General features: G+C 38.4%; 2 long non-coding RNA genes across 3 annotated transcripts; one reads left to right on the forward strand and one right to left on the reverse strand.

Annotated features, from left to right (window-relative positions):
* Positions 1-61: 61 nt before the first annotated feature.
* LOC124459777 lies at positions 62-994 on the reverse strand. Of its 2 annotated transcripts, none has more exons than XR_006953792.1 (3): positions 434-994; positions 281-353; positions 62-166 (listed from the first exon to the last, which is right to left on the reverse strand). It is a non-coding gene; the product is annotated as an uncharacterized LOC124459777 (long non-coding RNA). The 2 variants fall into 2 exon arrangements; XR_006953793.1 differs by having other exon boundaries at positions 409-994.
* Positions 995-1072: 78 nt separating this feature from the next.
* On the forward strand, positions 1073-1604 carry LOC124460742. The gene is made up of 2 exons (XR_006954750.1): positions 1073-1126; positions 1462-1604. It is a non-coding gene; the product is annotated as an uncharacterized LOC124460742 (long non-coding RNA).
* The last annotated feature ends 4396 nt before the right edge of the window (positions 1605-6000 follow it).

The following is a 6000-nucleotide window of genomic DNA, read 5'->3' on the forward strand; positions in this document are numbered from 1 at the left end:
ATTCATATGAATGAATAGTTATTGAATAGAATTTATTCTTTCAAGTTGAAGAATGGTTTTATAATTTAAAAATAATCCACGAAACAGAAACAATGGATAAATGTAAGCCTGGCGTCGAGTTCTAGAATACATAGAGAACCAAAGGGCAGTTGGGGTTCTTGACATTCTTAATAAATAAAGAAAAAAAAAAGATTTTTAGAAACTCAAACTCCCTAGTGATAGAATTAGATATTTGTAAAAGATATTTCCTCTCTGTAACCCTTTATTGGGTTGTACTTACAGGACGTGAAGCTTGCATCTCTCTAAGGCGATAAGTAGCTATCTCTAAGGTCTTCAAGGAATGGGCCTGATCTCTGGAAGTAAGGGATGCTGGGATTAATTGCAAAGTTATAATATGTAAATAAATACCTTATTAACCTACAGACATACATACATATATTGCATCTAGTGTTTCATTTGACATGGTAACAACTCTCAAGCCATGATATAGAGGGTCTTCCTGAACGAAGATCGTTACATGTTAGGTATTAAAAGTTAGTCTGGGTAGCCATACATATATTGCATTTTGGGTTTTCCTCCAAAGGGCACGACCTCTCAATCCAACACCAACAAATATTAGACGAGTCGGTGGTATCTGACCATTTTTTCCTTTCTTCTTCTTCCTTTTTTCCAATTAGAAAGTTTTTGCAATATTCCAACAACCGTCGAATTGTTTTTAGTGGGAATAGAATCATTTGGACTACAATTGCATTAGTTTTCTGAAAATTCAATTTGTATGCACTTTTCTGCATTTTAAGCACTAAATTAAAAAACTATTTGCAAGTGGAAGCGTCTAGTGACAAAAACGAGTTAATAGTGTGACCAGATGTTGGTGATCTAGCTATGCTTATTTGGCGGGTTTTAGCTACAGCATAGCTACTTTTTAAAGTCTGGCAACGCTGTCAGAGTATTTGTTTTGCCGCTAGTCGCTTCTGATTGTAGAATTAGATTTTGTTTTAAAATATTAAAACTTAAAGAAAGTAAAAAGAAATTTAAAAAATGTTGAAATGTATACAATCGATTGCTGCATTTATTTTTGTTATCATGATCGTTTTGCTTATTGCTGAATTAAACTAAAAAGATGTAGGTGTGTATGTGTGTTTTTTATGTTCAGCTGAGTAAGCTACAGTTTTGTGAGAATGGTAAACGGTAAATAGGGAAAGACTGATCCGAAGACGAATGTGTGTGAAGGATAAAAAGAGAAAAACGTAAGAGAATATGCATGATGCGGTAAATTTTGGGATTCAAATTAAAAATGGATGCAAGTATTTATCTTTGTTTATCCTGTTGGACTTATTACTAAATTATTATTTGAGTTACAACTTACTCACGTTAAACATTTTCTTGTCAAGTGACAATTTCAAGCTACAAGGGCTGCCAACTTGGTGGATTGTTAATTGCTAAACTTTTCATTTACTTCAGATGGCCGTGCGACAATTTCAATATTCTGGTCAGACACCTTCCGAAAATATGTTCTAGATCCCCTACTTGTAAAGAAAAAATATGCATGAAAAAGTACATCAAAAATGAATGCAAAATTAATGGAATAACAATATTTATATTTACATATATGTATTTTATTATATTTCTATTATAATGATAATCACCAAGAGACTTAACGAACGGACAGTGGGTTAATTTTTTGGGCGGTCTGCGGGTGTGGGTGGTCTCATTGCTGTGGCCATGCTTGTCAGTCAATACTGCCAAGGACAGAACGTGTGGCTGGACTGGAGATCAGCAACTGTTAGCCTGAATGCGATGTGTTGTTGGGGACAGTCGTGTCCTGTAGGCGTTTCATTAAAATATGCGAGCAATATTGCGGCATAAAAACACAAACACACAAATTCACACAGAGAGATACAAACACAAGCGAAAAGTCTACGCCCACGTTGCCCGTCGCTGCGAGTTTTTCATAATTTTCAACGTTTTGCAATATTTAACGTACGCAACTGTCCTGTCAACTGGCAACTGGAGCAGTTGGAGGAGCAAAGAAGAGCAAGTAGTAAACAGACAGCAGCAGGCAAGGACAACGAACACATTGAAATCGCATTTATTTGTCACTTGTCACACGGTGCAACGTTATGTCCGTTGGCCAACTGGCATTTTTATAATTCCCGGATGTTCAGACCCAGAGTCGCTGAGAAATTTCACTTGATTGTCGGCGCAAGAGACAGACAGACAGACAGAGAGAGAGAACGAGAGAGAAAGAGTAAGGCAGATACACACCCGCGCGCCCGTAACGTATGCGGTTTGGCCAGGACAAGGAGTGAACTTTTATTAATTACCTGCATGCAACGGACAGCGGCTCGGTGGGCCGGGCAATTGGTCGTCAGACCACTCGGTGGCACTCCATGCATACATACATACATATGTCTGTATGCATGTATGAGACACTGCCAAGGCTGTTTTCATTTAATTTCATGTTTCAATTTTCAAGCAATTAACGCATAAAAAAAAACAAAAATAAATAAAAAACCTTGTCTTTGTCTTTCCCAAATAATTGGGCAAGCAGCTGCAATTTGCAATATGCAAATGGTTAAAAAACCATTGCAAGAATGAAATATAGAATGCAGTTGGCACTGGGTCTTCCTTGGTTTGTTTTTTTTTTGGTTTTCGTTCCTTCTTTCTAATAAATGAAGTGAAAATGTGTTCAGCAAACAAATTTATGAGGCGTGCAGCATCAAAATTATGATAAAAGATTGAAGTATTTGTGTGTGTTGTACATACCACACATACCACTCCCAATGTAACTCATTCCAATGCCCTCTGTATGCGGGTAAAAGCAAAGTAAATATGCGCAATTTCGTGTTTTGGCAGTGGCAAGAACCGTAGTCGAAGCCAAAGCGAAGCAAAAGTGGCGCGTACTCAAACGTAAAATATTTGTTTGCGGCTGTCGAAAAAAGGGAGTTGGCCCACTCTCTATGCTCGCATACATCAATCACGGCACCAAGAACAGGACCCGGACCAGGAACCAGGACCAAGACCAGAACCCTAGTCCATGGCACAGGGAAAAAAACCAAAATAAGCAACGAAAATTTTCAAATTCAAAAGATGCGCATTGAATATGTCTGCCAGTGTGTGTTCATATGTATGTGTATGTGTGTGTGTGTGTGTACAATCATAACTACAGCAGAGTGGAAAAATAAATACTCGAAATACACACACTCACACATACAGAACGCTAATTTCCGTCACGTTGAGCACACAAAGGAGCGGCAAGAAACGTGAGGATACCACCAACGGAAAAAAATACTACACAGACAGGTGTACACATACATACATATCCTTGAACTTGCCAATTGCTAAAAGAAACACAGCAAAAAGATAATGTTCAACAATAGAATCTGGGGTGCTCATGTGTGCTTGTGTGGGTCTAGTTGTAGTTTCCCATAGCATACTTTTCAGCTGAAGTTAAGGACCTGCTCCATACGTATGCACCATGGGTAAAAAGTCAAAAAGTTTCACGAGTTTTTGCTTCTTTATTTGTAATATAAATTAAAATGAAACTAATTAAATTTTAGACCGTGTATTTCTTAAGCTTAAGATAAATACTAAAGCACTTACATAAATTGTGCTTAGTGACAAAAAAAAAATTAACATTTTGCCCATAGTATTTTGATAAACAATTGGTTTCATTTATCTGATGATTGACCACGGCTAAATGCTTGCGGAAAGTAAGAATTCACCTTAATTCCAAAATTGAAATTAGTTTGCAAAGAAAATAAAATTTTTGAAGTTCTCTTGTCCAATCTCTTTTGATATTTCAAATAGGCAAATTCGTAGAAAATTTCAACCTGTTTGCTTACGTTTAATTGCTATGTCAAGTGTGTGTGTTTGAAAAACATTTTAAATGCCATTTCAAGCCAAACTAAATACATGCTGAGAAATGGAAAACATTGGCATGGAATCCCCCAGAGAACTCTCAAAAAATGGACGTATTCTAAAGTGCTTTGAACTGTTCAAGCCACTAAATAGGAATTTAAATAATTTTCAATTGGTTTTTGGGGGTAAAGTTTTTTGACTTTTAGAAGCAATGCGGGCGGATTGAAATGGAAATGCAAATTGAATTTTGCTACTTAAATAGACCAACAAAAAACTTTTCGACTTTTACCTTAAACACACTTCCTCTTCCACTCATTCTCTCTCTTTCTCTCTCTCTCTCTCTCTATATTTCTCTCTCCCTCCCTGCCTCTGGTGTGTACCACAAGGCGTTTGATTGTTTTGCTAACAAACAACTCACATGGACATTTCACTAAATTAACATTTCCAAAACTGTTTTGAGTAAGTAAGCAAGCACTCACTTAAAGTTGCTTAGCTTCAATGATAACAAACTAACCGCAAGGCAAATTAATTTACATACCTCACACCGCACAACACTCTACCCTTTTGTCTAAACAAATTGGGGCGAGGTGGCAAAGTGATTTTAAGGGGGGAGGGGGCACGGCTTTGACTTGTTGATGCGTGCAACGTGCAAATGTAATGAGTTGGGCGTGAGAAATCCTTGTGACTTTTAGCTGCGATTTTCAACTTAATTAATTAAAAGCAAATTAAAAGTTGTAATCTTTGCTGTTGCTGGTGCAAAAAAGGATTTTTGGCAAAACAGCCCCAGCAAAACATGAAACAGTAAGGTTGCCAGGCAAAAAAGTAAAAAAAAAAAAAACTTTTACATAGAAAGGATTGCTGGGCGAGAATTTTGTGGGAGTCTGATGAGCAAAAATAATAAACTGTAACCTTATTGTTCTTGCTGCTGCTGCTGCTGCTGTAGCTGATGCCGATGTAAAAACAATCAAGTCAAAGCCCATAACAGCAACAACAATAGACAATGTCTGTCTGTCTGTCTGGCTGGCTGGCTGCCTGCCTGCCAGTCAGACCCGCCTCTCTCTTGGTCTTGTTGCCTGGGAACTTTGGTTTTATAAGCCCAATGTAATCAGATTTTATCTTAATTCAGGGCAAAATTAACAAATTGCCAAGCCAAACAACGGCTGACAAAACAGGCAAAGTTCATTTACTTAAACGACGGTAAACTTTACATAATATAATGTATGTTGTGAGTGTGTGTATCTATGCTTAAGGCAACAACACTGAAATCTGAAACTGGCAAGTGGCAACCTCTGAATTCTGATCTATGTATGTCTTGCGAATCAAAGCCAAATCGAATGCACGTAAAAGCCTTATGACATGGCCATCATCTTCAACTTCAGCCATCCCCCAACCATTCCCCTTTCAACCTTGGCAACTCCTCCTTGCCTGTCTGTGGATGTTGCTGCTGCTGCTGCTGCTGCTGATGCTGTCGCCTTGGCGAATTTATGATGCAATGTCATCGTTGCAGCTCAAGTAGCATTCATCACATCGCATCAGCCGTCAGTGGCATGTCCGAGGCGTCGGATAGTTGTCATAAAAGATGCTCATCACACAGTTTTCGGTGTGGCTAAGGGAATGGGGCATGGGGCATGGGGCATGGGGCATGGGGCGTGGCCATAGTGATGGAGGTATCATAAAACGTTTATATCTTTAAGCAACGTCTGTACTTCGTTTGAAGATTTTCAGATTATTAGATTTTCTTTTATTTCCATCACTAATTGCAGTGCAAAAGAACATAAAATTTATAGGCTGTCTTGGCTGGGCGTGGGCGTGGCTGGTTGTCTTGTTTTGCATTTGCAAAATGGAAAAATATATAGAATAGTAAAGAATTTTGTCTATACGGCGCCTTGCCCATTTAGTTGCAACATTTTATTGTTGAGTTTTTGGCAATGCCTGATGTTGATGCTGCTTCTGCTGCTGCTGCTCCACTCCACTCCACTCTACTCGTAAATGTCATGCCAGGCATTTGCATTTCAATTTCCATTACAATTTTACATTTTTGGAACGGCAACAAACACACAAACACACACACACACATAAAGTCTGGGGCTGGACATCCACCCACTGAGGGCGGCCCAATGTCTCCTTTTTACTGTTTGG

The sequence above is a fragment of the Drosophila willistoni genome, chromosome 3R, assembly GCF_018902025.1.
Source record: "Drosophila willistoni isolate 14030-0811.24 chromosome 3R, UCI_dwil_1.1, whole genome shotgun sequence".
NCBI classification, from domain to species: domain Eukaryota; kingdom Metazoa; phylum Arthropoda; class Insecta; order Diptera; family Drosophilidae; genus Drosophila; species Drosophila willistoni.